The 19,247-nt window shown below is 50.4% G+C and overlaps 1 protein-coding gene across 3 annotated transcripts in view; it reads left to right on the forward strand.

Annotated features, from left to right (window-relative positions):
- Positions 1–19,247, forward strand: part of MGAT3 (beta-1,4-mannosyl-glycoprotein 4-beta-N-acetylglucosaminyltransferase) — a 127,152-nt gene that overhangs the window by 98,817 nt on the left and 9,088 nt on the right. The gene's annotated exons all lie outside the window — the stretch shown is intronic.

The raw sequence follows: 19,247 nt of genomic DNA on the forward strand, positions 1-19,247 counted from the left end.
TAAAAACGATTATGATTTTTTTTTTTAAATCGCAGCATTAATAACTTGATCTGTGAAAAACATCTAATCACAAATATTCCAGGACTCGAGTAGCAGTCATAATTTATGGAGGCCTAGAATATTGCTCAAGCAACAGTGGCTTCAAACTCGACTTTTTCAAACAAAAAAAACACTCTCCAATTGTTTAATTTCTTGTTCTAAAATCGCACCTTTTTCCTGGTAATGGCTTCTGTAGTGTAGACCTAAACACTTCGCAACCTCCTACAACTGGCATTTGTCGTCTGTTCGCTTACACTGAACCAGCAGATACTAGAAATGTGACCGGAAAAGCCTAGCACTGAAAACCAATGTTCTCGCCTCTCGTTATGGCCGCGTTGTGTCGTTCAGACGAACGCTTTCTGTCGACGGCTGCCAATACATTTGTGGCCGGAAAAACCTTGCATGCTTGATGCGGAAATTGTAGGCTGGAAATTAGGAATGTGGAACCATGACGTGGTATTTCCTGCAGCAATGATAAAAAACAAACTATAAGCTTTAGAGTCGGGCAGGGCGACCGTGTTTTTTACTGTCATTTTTATGAAGGGTTTAAGGCGCAATAATGTATTATAAATGGGTATAGTTAATAGCAATGGGTGGGTTTTAATAATAATAATTTGGGTGTTAGTGTTTTTTATGTGGGTGTTGTAATTGAAGAGAATGAAGGTTAATTTGGCAGCAACTTTAGCTTTACTGTTAGTTTGTGTTCGTTTGTTTGTATTCCTAGTTTGCATTTTTCTGTGTCATGTTGCACAACTTGTAGCTCCCATACTGCTTTTCAGCTGCTGCAGGGCACTCGCGGAACTGCTGGGGGAGTGTGGAGGGCATATATAGGTCATTGCAGCAGAGGGTGTGCCTGGGATTACTTTAGATCATTGCACAGCTGCAGGCAGTGTGCATAAAGCGTTTTTCGGCTGTCAATCATCAAACATGAACAGTACTGAATAAATGGGGGTCGGGGAACTTCCGGAAGCTTGAACCTTGCAAATGGAGGGGTGTTCCTCCAATCCGTTTTAGAAGCTTGGTAGACTGAGGGAGACGGGCTGTAATCCGGTGGTTGCCTGGTAGGGTGGGAAGATCTTTCCATGGGATCAATGGGTGGGTATCTATGTGCACTGTGACGTGGATAAAAAGAAATGGCGTAATTTACAGGACGGCGCTAAAGAGAATCTGCCCCAGAAAATATAAGCAGGTTCCCCTAGCATTCATGTAATTAACCTGCAGCACGTTCGGTAGACAAGATCTAAGGCCACTGATGATGCACCACACTTAGGGCCTTATTACAAGTACGGTGCTCCACAGGACCTCCGCAATCGTGGTGGCGGTCCGCACGCCATATTATGAGTGTGGCAATCAGACTGCCACGAGACCGCAGACTCCACTGGGATCAAGAATCCAAACCTGCAGCACGTTCGGTAGATAAGATGTAAGGCCACTGACGATGCACCACGCTTAGGGCCTTATTACAAGTACGGCGCTCCACAGGACCTCCGCAATCGTGGTGGCGGTCCGCACGCCATATTATGAGTGTGGCAGTCGGACTGCCACGAGACCGCAGCCTCCACTGGGATCAAGGATCCTGCTGCGCCGTTAATATGGAAATGGCAGGAAAATGCTGGCGTTGCGGCAGCATATTCCGACTTTCATTTTCACCACGCGTTTCATGGCGGTGAGTCTGCCATGAAAAGGGTGGCGGGCATGGGAGTATGGGGGCCCCTGCTGCTTCTGAGCCTGGGGGTGCATGCAGGGGGGTCACATGTTGTACCTCCCTGGAATTGCACTCCTGTTCCTGCACATTGTGGCATGCATGCCGCTCCATGCAGGGGGTCACATGTTGTACCCCCCTGGAATTGCACTCCTGTTCCTGCACATTGTGGCATGCATGCCGCTCCATGCAGGGGGTCACATGTTGTACCCCCCTGGAATTGCACTCCTGTTCCTGCACATTGTGGCATGCATGCCGCTCCGTGCAGGAACGTGCTGGAGGCCCTGTCACGACGGTTGTCTGCTGCTAAGGCTCTTCTATGAGCCTAACAGCCCACCGCTGCAGCACCGCCCAGCCGCATGTATTTCACTCGTAATCTGGCGGACTGGCTCACTACGGGCTTGGCTGTCCTCCTGTCAGTGCAGCAGTGGCGGGGTGACAGGAGGAACACCAAACTCGTAATAAGACCCATAGCGTGTGCGTTTCCAGTGCAACATTTGATGACATAAATTCCATCGGAACTGATGGTCATTGATAGGATTTCCACCAGAGGCTTTCTCCCCAAAGTATTTCCTCCCATTGTAAATACCCACACTTAGACGGAGAAACCTCTTGTACCCTCGTAACAAACCCTAACAATGATATACATGAAATATTTTCTACTGCTGGCTTGATAGACCATCTCTTTGGTATCTGAAAAGTCCCATGGCCGTTGTCTCAATAAGCCCAACATTATTTAGATAGAGAACTTTCTTTGAGCATGCAAGAGCGCTTAAGAGAAATAGTGTTGGGGCTAGACCCAAATACAGATACTAGAGGCCTGGATGCTAATGCACTTCCTGTACGAGACTGCAGAACTGCATCCTCCTATCTGACAGAGACATCTAGCTGCAGATTCCTTAACTTAGAATATCCCCAGGCATCAGACTGGTTCCGAAAAGTTTTTGCAGCAGCACCTCTGCGCACCGGGGGACGGCGCCAAACGACCCCGCCCTGACGTTGTCCACGTACGTGACGTCAGTGAGGTCATATAAGTCCCTCCCGGCGCGCTGACGTCGTTTCCTTCTTTTCCACGTGCAAAGCGGATCAGGAGTGAGCAGCTCCTCTGGCCTGTTTTCAGGCCCCCTTTTCGACGTTTCGTGTCTGGAACAGTGTGAAACGCCTTCGGGCTTTAAAACATATACTTCCAGTTCGCGACAGATGTCCGCGAATGACCCGCATCTTATTTGCATGTGGTGTCTGGGCGAGCACCACGACCCCGCAGACTACGACACCTGCCAACACCTTAAGCCGAAGCGCCGGATGAAGCTTCTCTCGGCACGGCTGTCCTAGTCGGAGTCATCTGGTCCCCCGGCCTCTTCATCGCCGGTGGGTCACTCTTCTTTCCGGTTCCGCCGTCGATCGCCTTCTGGGGCCCAGGGCTGTCGTTCGCCAGTTGCAGATAAGTCGAGGTGCCTGTTGCCGAGGTCCTCGACCTCACTTTCTTTTGTGGTCAGGGGCACTTGTTCCCGGAACATTCCAGACGTGTGCCCCCGACAGTCTCCCCCCCTCTATCCGCCCTATCCGGGTGCGGGGGTGATTCGGGCCCAAATGGAGGCTTACACCTCATCCTTGCAGGCCGCCCTTGGGTCCTCTCCCGTTCCTGGGGCGTCCTCTGGCCTCTTCTTGCGGGTTCCCCAAATAACTCGCCGGTGGGTTCTCCTCTGGTGCCAATTGTGCCTTTGCCCCCCAGGTACGTTGGAGATGTGGTGTCATCAGTGCGCAGCCCAGTTTGGTCTCCCTCTACGGTCCACATGGTGTCCTCAGGGCGCAGCCCAGCTAGGTCCCCCTCTATCACCTACAGCAATCCTGCTGCGCCGCATAGTTCCGTACGGCTCACTGTGGTGTCACAGGTGCTTGCTGGTGCTCAAGGCCTTGCCTTGAGCACACCCCAGCCGGAGCCGGGGTCCGCGCCATTCTGGCGCCGAAGACTTGCCTCCCCTTTTTTCTCCGGAGTCAGAGCCTGTCCTGGATGAGGCAGAGTCAGCGCCGGTGGGGCGCCAGAGGCTTGCCTGCCCGACTTCAGCGGCTTCTCCTTCTTTGGAAGGGGAGCTTGTTGTGGTTTCGGCTCCGGAAGGGGCCGACTCGACGCCAGATGGAGCCGAGTTGGCGCCTGACGAGGCACTGTCGGTGCTGGCCAATGTCATTTTGGCGCTGCGTCGACGCCGAGTTGTTGCTTCTTCTCCGGAAGCCTCGGGAGAGAGTTTGGCATCGCCCTCACACCCGGCGACGCTGGAGGTATTCTTGCCTGTATCCCCCCTTAGAATTTGTGGAGCCTCCTCAGGAGCCCCCAGACCCGGCAGGCTTGTCACCTCCTCAAGAGCCCCATCAGGAACCTTATTCTTTAGTGGGGCTCCCTTCAATGGGCATTGGTCGCACCCTCCAGTGTCTTGGGAGGGTTAGCCTACAACCCTCCCCTACTGCGGATTCTTTAGGCCGGGCTATGGCTGGTTCTTAAGGCGTCATGCTTGGTTAAGAGATAGCGTCTTCCTTGAGAATATCCGGGAGCGACTGGTTGATTTATCCTTTGATGGGGTTTTGCTGTTTGATGCTTGCCGGTTTTCGCCCTCCCACTTAAGCCTGTCTTCCGTGGTGGTGCCTTTTCATTTAGCATTCTTTAGATGTGTTCTGTGTTTTGGATGGGCAGTAAGCCTTGGGTCTTCTTTTTGCATGGTCAATGGTGATTACCCTTTTATTGGCATCCCTTGGATGCATTTTGCTATGAGTTGACAGTTGGTCTGCTCTGGCAGTATTTCACAGGTTACTGTGTCTCCTCCTTGGACTGTGGTTTGCCCTAAGAGGTGTTCCTCGTTTTTTGGGGAGTGCATACTCCATGTGGAGTACTTGTATGCTATTATATAGCTCGGTTTATCTCACCTGGGCCTAGTGATCCTGTGGGCTTCAGGTGTCATCTGGTGCTGTTATATTCCGTTTTACAGTGTTCAATGTTTTTCCCTGGTGCCATCTTCTGTACACCATCGGTTGTCCTGCCGTTTGCCTGTTTCACCTCCTTCAGGGGGTTTCATAATGATTCTCCTCTTCTATGCGGATACTGCCTGTCTTTACTGCACTAGGGGTGCTCCTATACAGCCATGTTGCATGGATATATATATATATATCAGGGCTCGAGAAATTCACTCGACCGCTCGCATTTGCGATATATATATATATATATATATCAAACCCACAAATCCAGGGCCTTTCTCCTGCACTGCAATGATGACGCTCTGGTAAGGATCTTTTTATTATTCTTGAATGCTTTGAGCCATGACACTTTCGGCAGGGTCCCCTGCCTTGATCATATATGTATGTATGTATATATATAATATATTTATGTATGTATGCCTATTGCCATGAGTATTCCTCTTCCTAAATCGTCCCCTCTCTTCGAGGCTGATGTCTGAACCAATATCTCCATGTGTTGGGGAGCTTGTCAGTGTTTGTGGGATTGCCCTTACGGTTCCTCTTTGCTTGCACTTACTGGGGTGTTTTTCCAATTTTACAACTGCTCCCTTTACTAGTGTTCAGACACTGGACTTATCTCTTTCTGGATGCCGGTTACTTTCTCCAGTTAGAGGTTTGGTCTTGGATTCTGAGACTCATCTCACGTTTCAATGCCTTGGTGCTTTTTGTGGCCACTTCCTTCCGAAGCGCCTCTTTCCTAGGTAACACCCTACTATTCTATAAGCTAGGACAGCTCTTCTGCTTGCAGTTGTCTTTGGTCTATTCCGTGCAGATCTATATTTTTGGGTTGATTCTCTCTTTGGCCTTCATGCGGCCCGGCCAGGAAGTCTTCTGCTTTCTTTGACTACGACACCTTGAGGTCTCTGTGGCCGTTGCCTGCTGCATGTTTCTGTGGTGCCCTGCTTCAGAGGGCTTTAAATTGCTGCTGTTCGCCCCTGTCCCCCCCCCCCCCCCCGCTTGGGGACTGGGTGTGCACTTGGCGTGTTTCTTAACCCGCCCACTATTATTAAAGCGTTGCTCGGTTTATGACTCTTGCACCTTGGGGTTCTTGGCAAAAGCTCCTTCAGCCTTTGTTCCATAGGCTGGTCTGGTAGGATTTGGATGCATCTCTTCATGATGTTCTCGTCCTTTGGTCGGTGTCCACATAATACACCTTTAAGCTGAGAGTGGTCCTTCTTCCTCTCTCTCTTCTTTGTTCTGGTATGGCTAGTGCCGTTTCTACCTGTCGGTTTTTATGCAGGTATAGTGTGGTGCCATTCAGGGATGTCTGGCATCCCGTTGTTTCTGTTCTTCCGAGGTGCTTGGGTTGCTGTCTAGCTGTTCTGCCATAGTATCCCTCATCGTCTGTCACTCTGTTGCCAGATCAAAGGCTTGATGCTTTCTGTTGCTCTCTCGCAGACCCAGCTCCCCTTTGGGGTATGGCTGTGGTATCTATTCTAAGTTAAGGAATCTGCAGCTAGATGTCTCTATCAGATGTACGAGTTACTTACCTTCCGTAACGATGTATCTGGTAGAGAAGTTGTCTAGCCGCAGATTCCTTAACGCCCACCCAGCCTCCCCGTTCTGCGAGGGCCGTGCCGAGTGGTGTTCTCCACTGGCCTCTTTCAGTTGCCATTGGTTTTTCTCTCACAGGAGTTCAGATTGTTGCACCCCTCTGAGAGTTTCCATATACAGTTCACTTCTGCTGAAGGGCTTCTTTCCTGTGATATGGTGCCTTTTGATTCACCTTCACTAGGAGATTCATTTTCCTCTCCAGTTACCTTCCCCTCCTTCCACCTTTTCTATTGACTCAGGGTCCTGGTCTCCTCTTTAGTCGTCCTCTTTGCGGATTGGTTTTGCTCTGTTTCAAACCTCCTTGATTATAGGGGAAGGGCCAGTCTTTTCATACCTTCCTGCAATGGACTGTTCTATATGTGCTCTGTTCTAACTGGACAGCACAGATCTACATGGTAACGACACTCTATTTCTGTGTGTTAAGGTGCTCTTCCTTTGTTGCACTTGGGGAAGGGTCTTCGCTTCCTTTACAGGGCTCGTTCTCACAGCTTTCCCTTATATGTAAGCAGTGTCTGCTTCTGTCTTTTACAATGGTTCCTTGCACCATCCTCTTCTTTGTTCACAAATTTTTCATCCCTCGCACACTGTTGCCATACTTTAACAGTTTTTTGTTGGGGGCTCCGCGTTGTGCAGCAGAAAAGTTTCTCCCAAGGAAACTGACGTCAGCGCGCCGTGAGGGACTTGTATGACCTCGCTGACGTCACGTTCGTGGATGACGTCAGGGCGGAGTTGTGTGGCGCCGTCCCCCGGCGCGCAGATGTACTGCTGCAAAAAATATTCCGGATCCAGTCTGACGCCTGGGGATATTCTAAATTAAGGAATCTGCGGCTAGACAAAGTCTCTACCAGATACATCATTACAGAAGGTAAGTAACTCGTATGTCTCTACTCACCCCGCCTCTCAGACAAAAACCCAAGGCGTTGGGCGCAGTTGCTGCCCCATCTCTTTGAGTACTAGACGCCTTGGGTTTCTAGTGAATGCTAAAACTGAGGAACCTCTCAGTTGATGGTTTGGAGTTCAACTCTTCCGATTTCTGCATCCTAGCCTAGTCTGGCTGTCACTGGTTCACAGGTCTCCTGTGAGCAAACACCATCTCTATCTAGCAGGTGTAGTGCCATTGGCAAGGAGGGGCCAGACTGCCACTAAAAGTATCAAATATGGCAAAACTCTTGGGGACAGGAACTTTAAAATAACAGTGGATGGTTGCCAGAATTCCCTGCATCAGGTCCTCTGAAATTGAAACACTCTTCATGAAAACTTGTTATTTAGGGCTGGATTCTAAGACCAGAGGAACAACATGCATGCCCAGGTGAGGTATCGCTCTGCCGGATCACAAGAGGTCTGGTGTTCCTGCACTCGAGCTTTTGGGCTCTAGGACAGGGGCGCTGGAAGTAGGGGTGTGGCAGGTGCTGCAGACCCCCACATAAACTTGAGAGATTTCCACCAAATATTGGGAAATAATGAAGCCCTTGAAACTATTTTTCCCTCCGCCATTGGTCTGCTTCTTCAGCCTTTGGTCTGCTCAAAGTTTATCAAAAGTTGTGTAGTTGGGGGGGCGTGGCCAAGATGGCGGCGGAGTAGGACGCCTTTTCGTGCCGCTCCGGCGCTGAGCCTACAAAGCTTCTAATAGCACGACTCTGTGGGAGCTCACCCGCCCCAAAAGCGGCGGGGAAGTCCGCCTGACGGAGCGGTTGGCCTTGGTGTGGTCGCCGAAGCGGTGTGACCCCGAGTTCGCCCCTGAGATCGAACGCGCCCCACGGCCTGTGAGACCCCGGGCTCTCCTGACATCGAGGCCCGGCGTGGTTGATGGGCGGGGCCCTGGAGCTGCCCTGAGGAAGTCGGAGCAGACGGAAGGCGGAGAGTAGCTGCATTCCGGCGACAGGTGGACCTGGCGACAGACCCAGATCGACCCCCCCCCCTTGCCTTGGGGTATTGCTGCACCGGTTTCCAGCACCGACTGAGGCGCACGGAAGTCGGAGGCATCCGCGGTCAGCACCACCCGCCACCGCACATGTGAGGCTGGACACAGCCGGCGTCTACGGAGCAAGTAATGGTGAGCGTTTAAACTGAACGGCGAGGCCCACTATTGAACTTGGCCACGAGGCACGGAGCCTGAGCACTGTGGGCCGCCGAGTCTACTGTGGAGTGAGGCCACGGTCCTGGCCAGCGGATACCGGCGCATCTTGCGTCGCACGAAGGCCCGGAGGGCGTTGGACAGCAGGCGCCGGCACTTGGGCTTTGCCCTGCCTGGGCTCCGGTGGGGCCCGCGGATCGAGTAGCTGTGTACGTGGGGCTGGGCAGAGCTGGAAGCTACAGAGCGCGCCTTATTGTGCGTTTGGACTGCCTGAGGGGCCCGCCACTATCCTGAGCCACGTGGCGCCGGACCGGAGCGCTGTGAGCCGCCATGTCTACTGTGCCGCGCAAACGGGGCCAAGGGAAAGACAATGCCCCGAAATCTTCTCAGCAACCGGCTTCCCCTGGAGCGAGTGGGTCCTCGAAACAATCGGACGATGAGGCCCCGGCGACGAAAGCCTTTATGACCGAGCTGTTTGCCTCCATCAAGGAGGACATCTCCGAACTCAGGGCGCAGCTAGCCTCCGACTTGAGGGAGGTGCGGAGAGATGTGGACGGCATAGGAGAGAGGGTGGCGACCCTGGAAGACCGAGATTTGAGCGTAGCCACCGACGTTCACCTGCTGCAGCAAGACATCATTCGCCTCACCGAGCAAAATCTGGACCTACAATTGCACACGGAGGACTTAGAAAACCGCTCCCGTAGAAATAACATCAGAATACGGGCGGTGCCGTGGGACGGTGAGGCTGGGGACCTGCGGGGGTATGTCCAGGAGCTGTTCCTCCAGGTGCTGGACGAGGAAGACACAAAGGAGATTCGGATGGACAGAGTACACAGGGTAGGCCTGCCACGGCGCGGGGGCCCCCCCCCCCGACATCCTACTGTGCGTACACGATTTCCAGCTTAAGGAACGGATACTACGCAAGGCCAGGGCCATCGAGTCGCTACAGTTCCGGGAGCATCGGCCTCAGCTATACCAAGACCTGGCGGCGTCTACCTTGCAGAAGCGGCGGGAGTTTCGACCGGTGACGGCTTTCCTGAAAGAGAGGGGCATCGCCTACTCCTGGGGGCACCCTTTCAGGATCATTTTCAGGAGGCAGAATCGCCTCGCTCAAATCCGCACGCTTCAGTCAGCAAAAGAACTTCTGGGCATGGAGGATGTACCGCCTTCGCGGGCCGCGACGGCTTCCCCGTCCCGAAGGCGACGTCGTTCGTCTTCATGGCAACGGGTGGGGGGTTCACCCATCAGACAACGGCCGGATCTCTCTACCAGCCTGCAAGAACGGGATGCAGCAGTCTCTTCGGTGGCGTCAGTCACGTTGACCGACACACAGCATAGCTCTGGGGCGGCGTGATCCCCGGGAAATGGCTGATCGGCGCCGGAGGGGCCCGGGCCATCTGGTTGAGGGAGCTGAAAGTACTCTTGGAGGAGACGCCCTCGACTATGGCCATGGGGAATAGTGTCTTTGTTCCCCCGGCCTGCTTCTTGAGTGGGAGGCTTCCTCCGGACTTCGGCCTACTGGTTTTGATGAGTATTATTTTTGCACTTTTGTTTTTGACTTTGCACTTTGTTTGGTTTGCATATCTTTTGGGGTGGGGTTGGGATGGGGGTTGTTGGGGACAGTGGGGGGGGGACCCGTGACGGAGGGCCAAAGGGGATGTTTGTTGTGTGCCTGCTGCTGAATGCGCACTTTACTGTTGGTGATGTCGTGCAGCGAATGTTCTGGAAGCAACTAGTTGTCTACTGCCTGGGGGCGGGGCTGGATGCGGGGTGGATGACACTTGGCATGCTGAGAGCGGGTTCTGGGTTTTGTATTTGCTATGCCGCTTAGCGTAGGGACGTGGAATGTTAAGGGCATGAATTTGCCTCAGAAGCGGCAGAGGGTTCTGAAGTATGTGATGGACAATCACCTTGATGTAGTTGGATTGCAAGAAACACACTTGGCACGGAGGGATGAGTTGAGGCTCCGCCATAGGGCGTACCCCATTATCTACAGGTCCTCTGCTGTCACGAAGCACCGGGGGGTGGCACTTATGTTCAGGGCTACGTTGCATTTTCAACCAGTGGAGGTCCGCAACGACAGGGAGGGTCGCTGGCTGATGGTTAAGGGGCACATTCAGGGTAGGTTGTGTACGTTTGTGGTGGTATATCTGCCCAATGCCGGTCAGAACAAGTATCTACAGGAATTGCTGGTGAAGATGGGGGACTTTGCGGAGGGGCTCTTGTTCATGTTGGGCGATTTCAATTTGGTGTGGGACAGGGATTTGGACAGCTCGGGGGGTCGCAGAGCGGACACAGGGGTCTTTTCTGATTCCACGCAGCAAGGGGTGGGGGAGTTGGGTCTAGTAGATGGATGGCGATTTTTTCACCCCGCCGTGAAAGACTACACATTCTTTTCACATGTGCATCACTCCTACTCTCGCTTGGATCACATCTTCCTTAGTCAATCCCTCAGAGGGAACATTCTAGATGCCGCCATTCTTCCGATCTCGGTGTCGGACCATAGCCTCTTGGTGCTCACTCTCCGTTGGTCGCCGCCCGACACCGCGAGCCGAAAGTGGTACTTCCCGGCGTCGGTGGTTAGAGACGAAGTTTCCAACCGAGCCTTGCGCCTGGCCATCCGTGATTTTTTCGATTGCAATCCCCCGTCGGACACTTCTCTGACGACCACGTGGGACGCCTTCAAGGCGACGATCAGAGGGACGTGCTTGGGCCTCAATTCGCAACTTAACACTCTGCGTAGGAAGGAACGGGATGCGCTGGAAGCCGAGGTGCTTGAGCTCGAGAGGGCTCATAAGATCAACCCCTCGAGGGTCACCCTGCGTCCTCTGACGGCGGTTAGGGGCAGACTGAAGGCACACTATGCAAACAGGGCCGAGCTCACTCTCCTGCGGCTGGGGCGGCACTCATACTCCAGTGGTAATAAGATTGGCAGACACTTAGCCCGGCAACTGCGGGACAAGAGGGAACGAGAATACATAGGGGGGATCAGAGACCCCGCAGGAGTACTCCACCATCGTGACGGGGTGAAGGCGGACATATTTGGCCGCTTCTATGCCGCTTTGTATACGGGCGAGGAGCTGGATGCTGCAGCGCAGCGGGAGTTCCTGCAACGCTTGCCGCTCCCGCAGGTCTCTAGTGCGTGGAACGACCTGTTAGAAGCCCCGATCTCGAGAGAGGAAGTCCTCTCCGCCATTAAAAACTTGAAATTACATAAAGCCCCCGGCCCGGACGGGTACACTGCGGTCTTCTATCAGACCTACGCGACTGAGGTGTGCGACTTCCTGGTCGCCCTCTTTAATGACATGGCTGCGTCCGGAGTGAATACCGGGACCCTAGCGGAGGCGGTGATTACGGTCCTGCCGAAGCCGGGGAAGGATCCGGAGCACTGTACTTCATTCCGTCCCATAGCCTTACTCAATATTGACGCGAAGCTGTACTCGGCGATACTAGCGAGCCGCCTCCAGGACCTGCTACCGGCGATTGTTCATCCGGATCAGTCCGGCTTCATCAAAGGCCGCCAGACGCACGACAATACACGTAGGGTGATTCATCTCATTGAGAAGGCGGACAGGTTCCGCATTCCGGCGGTATTGGTGTGCCTGGATGCGGAGAAGGCCTTCGATCGCGTGGACTGGAGCTTTCTATTCCACACGTTGCAGGCGTTTGGTTTCTCCGACAGATTCATCACCATGGTGAGGGCGAACTTCTGTAGCCCACGCTCGAGGGTGGTGGTGGTGAACGGCCACCTATCGGCCTTCTTCCAGCACTCGCGAGGCACCAGACAAGGGTGCCCCCTCTCTCCCTTGCTGTTCGCGCTCAGCATTGAGCCCTTGGCGATGGCGATCCGGGAGCATGAGGGGGTGAAGGGCATACCATTCACAGGAGAGCAGCATAAAATTTCTCTCTTTGCGGACGATGTCCTGCTGTCGGTGGCCGATCCCGCTAACTCTCTCCCATGCGTTCGGGATATCTTGCTGGACTTCGAGGGAGTGGCCGGCTTCAAGGTTAATTACGGCAAGTCTTATGTCCTGAATTTAACCTTATCACAGGCCGAAGTTGCTCAGGTGAGAGCGACAACACCGCTAGCCTGGGTCTCGGGCTCGATACTTTACTTAGGAGTCCACCTCACTCCTACGGTGGGTGGCTTTTTTGCAGCCAACTTCCCGCCCCTGCTGGCCAAGACACGGGCCGAACTGGAGAAGTGGAAGCCCAAATTCCTGTCCTGGCTAGGTCGGGTGCATGCCATTGAAAAAGGTCCTTCTCCCCAAGTACTTATATCTTTTTCAGGCCCTACCGATTCCACTGAGCGCTTCCTTTTTTAGCCAGCTCAAAACAATGATTTTGAAATTTGTTTGGCAGGGAGGTCGGGCACGACTTTCGTTTGCACTCCTGCGACGGTTACGAGCTGACGGGGGGGTCGGCCTCCCGGATCTACACCTCTATTATAAAGCTGCCCAACTAAGAGTCATGGTGGAATGGTCACAGCAATTTTCCGAAAAACACTGGTTGCCTATGGACCGGAGCGTGGCTGGCCGGTCCGTCTGGGATCTAGCCTGGAAACCAAGGCGTGACCGCCCGGTGAATGCGTACATCAGTACGCCCACGGGGACTACACTGAAAGTATGGGATACCTTGGCGGGGGACGAGCGATGGACGACCTTCCCGTCTCCGTTCACTCCATTGCATTTCAACCCGGCGTTCCCGCCGGCACTCGCCGAGGGCCCCTTTGATACTTGGAGAGAGGGAGGATGTCGGGCGCTGCTCCATCTGTTCCACGGCACTGACCCCCTGACATTTGAGAATTGCATGCGGGACTACCAAGTGCAGCCAACTGAAAAATACAGGCATTTACAACTGCTTCACTGGGCCACGTCACCGGGAGTCCGGGAGGCAGCCACGAGGCCTCCCTCCGAATTTGAGGCCTTCCTGCTAAAAACATCTTCCATGAAGGGGGCCATCTCCTTTCTGTACCAACTGCTGCTTCGATCTGCCCTTTCCCCTAGACCGCGCTACATGGAGCAATGGGAGGAGATGGTGGGGAGGGATATCCCTGATGGAGAATGGTCGGCGTTGTGGAGGGACATGACGCAATTTAACCACTCAATACTCCTGAGGGAGGCGCTTTTAAAAACTCTTACACAGTGGTATATGGTCCCGGCCCGGCTTCACCATATCTACCCGGCTGTCTCGGACAGATGTTGGAGGGGTTGTGGCCTACTGGGGGACTTCCGCCACATTTGGTGGGATTGTACGATCATCAAACCCTTCTGGGACGAGATCCTATCCCGTATTAAAGATATCTTGCAGTATCCTATCGATAACTCTTTGGCATTCGTACTCTTGGGCCTGAGAGATCCTGGCCTTGAGCACCAGACACGCGCAGACAAGAAGATTCTATGGCTCTGCCTAGGCGCTGCCAAGCTCACGCTGGCGTCAGCCTGGAAGCGGAAGGAGGCGCCGGCGATCTCACTTTGGCACGCTAGACTGAGGAGGCTCCTGAGTCTTGAGAGAATGGCGGACATCTTCCTAGGCAACTACAAACACTTTAAACACATATGGGGCCCCCTGGTGTCCTTTCTCTCTACTGGCTTACCCTCGGCAGTGTGCCCAGCATCTTTGAGGGCCTTACATCTATTTCAGCTCTAAGTTTGTGTGATGGATGAGTAGGGAATGAATGAGGCACCGTCACGGGAGGGGGGGGGGGGGGGAGAAACGGGAAGTTGAGTTTGTGTACTGCTATCGGGACATCTGTGCTGCTGGGACGAGGCTCAGTTCGACGGCTCTGTGACACTGGACTTTCTGTTGGCTGAACTAACAGAGTACCCCGCCTTGGGGCTACGTGTACGACTGCCTCCATCTTGCGGATGTTGGAGCCTATTATTTGCTCACTTCTCTCGCATTGCATTATTGCCTCGTCTTAATTCACTGCTTTCCCACTGTGTGGGACCATCTGTGCTCCCGAGGTGGTACCTTTTGTTCACTGTTTTTTTTTCTCTTTGTGTTTTGCAAAATAAAAATTTTACAAAAAAAAAATTTAGAAAAAAAAAAAGTTGTGTAGTTAAATCAGGATGACTATCTGCTGCAAACACTGTACTTCTATGAAGCATGTCCCTCTTTAAAGGAATTTGGCTGACCCACATTCGCCTTAATGCTGGAGAGTGACCGAACGAATGTTTTGGGTGGAGTGAAAAAGCAAACTTGTGACATTTATTTCACTTAATGTGATGTGAACAAGGCTGGCACCACTCTGTTGTTTTTTTTTTTTTTTAGAACTGTGCGTTCAGTTGACAATGACACATACACAGACCCACAAGTGGATTTTGGCACAATTGGTGGCTCTAGTGCTCTGTTATGTTACCATATTTTCAGCTGTGGTACTCCTGTTTTATTCTAAGCTTTCTTGGATCTGTGTGGCAGAATCATGAACCATACCTTTACTTAACAATCAGTTGCTTATTGAAAGTCTGACGTTAATGGCCCAAGATGTTCCAGACATAGAATAACACATTATAACAATACAAGTGTTATCTGGGAGCTTAATGTATTTGCCATATAACTACCCTGCATCGCAAGGGGTCTCTGATGGTCTAGTTTAAACTCTTCCAGCCATAGAACAACACTTACAATTGTAATCTGGCGGCTGATTCCAGATATCCCACACCAACCCACCAGAGCAAGTGATCCCTAATAGACAAGCTCTTGGTGCTCCACAACGAAAAACCACTTTACAATAGCAAACTAAACGGAAAGTATGTCAACAGCGGGCAAATATATATCGCTAGCCCTGACCAGCAGTTAATCCTACCAGGATAAAGGACTATGAGATGGTGCACCACTTTTTGTACATAAAGCCATCCCTCCAAGGCATAAAATACATCAAACAATAAAAACCCAATATCCAAAAACTGGGGAGGTCTAGCTATTGTCTACAGAAATGCCCTTTTGGATGGATGACCAGACAGCCCTAGAATGGTCCCCATTTCTGACATACACATGCGCATTTAACCTGAATTCCAGATCCTCACTATATAACCTGCCATTTACAGACCGCCTTACTCGACTTTTACGGGGACCACCTTAAGTCATGCCAACTTGGGTAGTTCGAGACCTCATACCACCTGTCAAAGTCGCAAACCGATGGGTTCTCTTTCTTAATCCATGTGAACAAGCTCTGAAAACTAATTCCTGCACATATAATAGGAATAATCAATCTCCCTGAATACCCGAAAACCCTAAAATAAACAATTGCTCCTTTTACCAATATAATTATAATATGTAGATTGGAAAGTAGGCATGCGCCAATAAGCCTATTCTTGCACTCTCTTCAGCATCTCATGTTTATGCACAATAGCAAACCCAGCACAATGTTCGAAGCATGTATTTCAACCTCACGCACCTTATCCGACATATTGCATACCACAACAGATTACATCTTCCAGCTATGGACAATTTCATAAAATACAATACCAAAAGTACGTTTGCTATGTAAAGGGAGCTCTGGCGTGGCCTATGCATTGTCAAGAAAAGAGTCCCAAGGTACTTTAACCCCTTCGCTGCTGATGACGAGCTCAGCTCGTCATCAGCCACGGTGGTCGTGTGCGGATGACGAGCTGAGCTCGTCATGTAACGCGGCTTTTCGTAAATTGCTGCACACAGCCGGAAAAGCCGCCGTAGCGATGCGGTTAGGTGTTATCAAAAAGTGAATTTTCATGACCCTCTGAATTGTATCAGACATACGTTTGCGAGTATTGGGGCTTTTGGAGGGAGTCTGGGTATTATCAAGAGCAGAGCAATTAGTGACTCGGTGTTTTAATGACTGACGTTATCAGGTTTACTGGAATTATGCAGCAGAGCAGGGCTAAATTATACAGAAGGGTTGAGTAAATTATGAGGCAAGAAAAGGCAAGTTATACAGCACAACCATTTTGTCATAGAGTTACTTCATTATTTTTACACTTTTACGCTTGTTAATACCGCCTGGGAATTGTTGCACCTTATTTGTACCAGTTCAACACCCATATATAGCATTAAGTAAAATAAATGTGCCCAGTCAACCTTTGCATAGGGCCTTCTGCTGTGCGGCAGCCCTCGTTGCTGCGTTTTTAGTAACTTTTTAACTGTTTGAGCTACAACAATTTATTTGGGTTAATATCTACGGATTTTGCAGGAGATGATGGATTATGTGGCTAATCAATAATTATGCGAAAAAATCCGCGGCCACACAATCTCATTCTAGTGGCCCAAAGTAGTGTTCTTTTTTAGCAAAACCAACAATACCACAATATATACTGAGCCGAAAATAGGCATTTTATCTCTGCCCATGAATCAAAAAAACAAGCAACTTCTAAAAAAAACTTAAACAATTATTTCAAACAATATGCAAGCTTTAATTATATACCATCGAGTAATCAGGATGATCACTTGAGAATTAAGATGCAAAACAATCACAAAATGACCTGCTTGTGATTACCACACCTTATTCTCAACCAATCAATCAGTACATTTGTAGAGCACACAACTCACCTGTGAGGGTCTCTAGGAGCTGGAGGGGGGCGAGCCAGGTCTGATTCCATATGTGCCCAATTCTATGACCAACACACCTGTGGACTTGATCTAGGTCCGATATCGTAAGTAACAGTCTTCCATAGCAGGGTAAAAGTTTAAATAATGAAATACCAATCTTCTCCTGTAGCTAACGTCCTCCCTTTCCTGGACTTTCTGACTATATTTTCATGGATTTAACTATTGATTGTTGGTTTTACCACCCTGTTCCCTTTCTGAATTCGCAGTTTTTCATAAAACTAAATATTCCGATGGACATTTTCCTCTGCAAAGAACTGCTTTGTGGCATTTAAGTCTTGGAACATAGCAGCTGAGCTAGCCGTTATATTTCCGGTGTTTTTTATTTACCACAGCACAGTACTTCTGATAGCCGCCATTTTTCTGGGCATCGCATTTATGATGGACATTACTGACGCTGTAGCTCAGGTTGAGCAAGATATCATGTTTTACACAAACATATTTTGGTAGCGAATTGATAATTAAACCTGGTCAAAGTAGGTATTTGATGCTTGTTTGATTTACATTGGGCTGACGCATCAGGGTAGAGTTCTACTTTCAAAAGCATTCGGTTAATTCATAAGGTTTCTATGAGACCATCTATAAAATCGGGAATGTGTGTCAAACTGCACTACTATGGACTATATTTACAAAAAAAAGTCTTTGGGAGGCTCATATGAAATCGGCTCAGAAGGGTATATTGCTCGAATGCAACCATACCCTGCCGTATTACGCAACATGGGAATTTTGGACTACCCCCTATATTTTACAGGTTGGGCCCACTAGCCAGACCCCGTGCTGAAAACTAGCTCATCACCACTACTGCAGAAACTGAGTCCAGTTTGACTAGCGGGGATGACAGCGGGTAAAATGGGGTGCAGCATACATGCCCGTAGGGACTGCGTGCACAAGCCGCAGCCCAACCCCACTCCCAACCCCCTCCCACGGTACAAGGGTACACGGGGAGCTTTGAAGGCTTCCCCTATCTGGTACTAGCTTCCCTTACCCCAGATGTCTTTCCCTTCTGCTGCTCCCTACATGCAGCTATCACCTCGTTCTCTTTTACAGCATGCTCTAAGCAGGTAGAAAGGAGCTGTTAACCTACACAGAAAGGGGGAGGTGGGGGCGGGAGTCTGCATGCTGAATTTTACCCGGTAAGACTGGGTGTACATATTTAAACCTCATTCCAGGCAGAATAACTCCTCATTGGACGATAGGGGGAGGAATTACCGGCTCGTGTTGGTCATTTTTTGTCCCCAGTAATTCCGACCCACCCAAGGCTCTAGGGCAGTGTGTGCGACCGGTGCCACCACACTGGGCACTGACTTCAGTGGGAGCGCCTGTTTGCAAGTTTATTATGGTTTTAAGCACCTGCTGGTATATTCCTTGCCTCCAGAAATTTTCAGGTAACATTACAAATGCAAAGATAACTACAGTGATTACTGTTCCTGCAGGAGACAGATCAAAGTTTTGTCTAGTAGATGTTTTGACTCCTGGTAAGGTAGCACAGAGGGTTAATATGCCTGCTGCAAAGAACTTGAACAATGCAGATCACAAAGGGCATATTATGTATATAGGTATGTGGGCTACTGCTTTTTCCATAGATCCTTTTGTTACCTGCAGTTAATAAGTTAAAATCATAACATAGAACAGTGAGCTATTAACTGTCATCAAATGGCTACATGCCAACTGCATGATATAGATTAGAGCATGATATTGTCCCCATCTTTCATTATCCTAATGTGGCAAAACATGGTTAATTTGTGCAAAAATCAATTCTTATTATCAAAGAGAACCTCCAACCACAGTGTTATATTTTAAAATCTGAGTTTGTGCTTCTCCAGACCAAGCACTCAAACTTACACCTTGTAGTCCTGTCTTATGTAACATTTCCTATATGCTGATTTAGACACCTATCCTTGATTGTCTATGTGGTGTGTGTGATGTAAAGTGCTCTCACACCCTACACTGATATGAGTGGCCCGATAAAACGAATTAAATGCATCTGAGAGAGAGTGGTCTCCATGATATGACACCAAAAGGCCTCGCTGAAGGGACAGGGATTCTATCTCAGTGGCATTATACTGCCCCTTTCTCAGCTCCTAACTGTTACTATGGCCTTTTTTGAGGTCAATGCAACCTGGTGGGTCCATATAAATGTCATGCTTCAAGAAGAGAGGTTATAGACATTGCAATTTCAATGGCTGCTAGGCTGACTACACCCCTTCTCCACGTCTCTTAAGTCATAATTAAGGCTCCCAGTTTTCTGTTTTTACTGATTTTTACAGATAAATACTGACAATTGTTTTTGCC

Source organism: Lissotriton vulgaris, chromosome 1_1 (assembly GCF_964263255.1).
Source record: "Lissotriton vulgaris chromosome 1_1, aLisVul1.2, whole genome shotgun sequence".
Classification (NCBI taxonomy): domain Eukaryota; kingdom Metazoa; phylum Chordata; class Amphibia; order Caudata; family Salamandridae; genus Lissotriton; species Lissotriton vulgaris.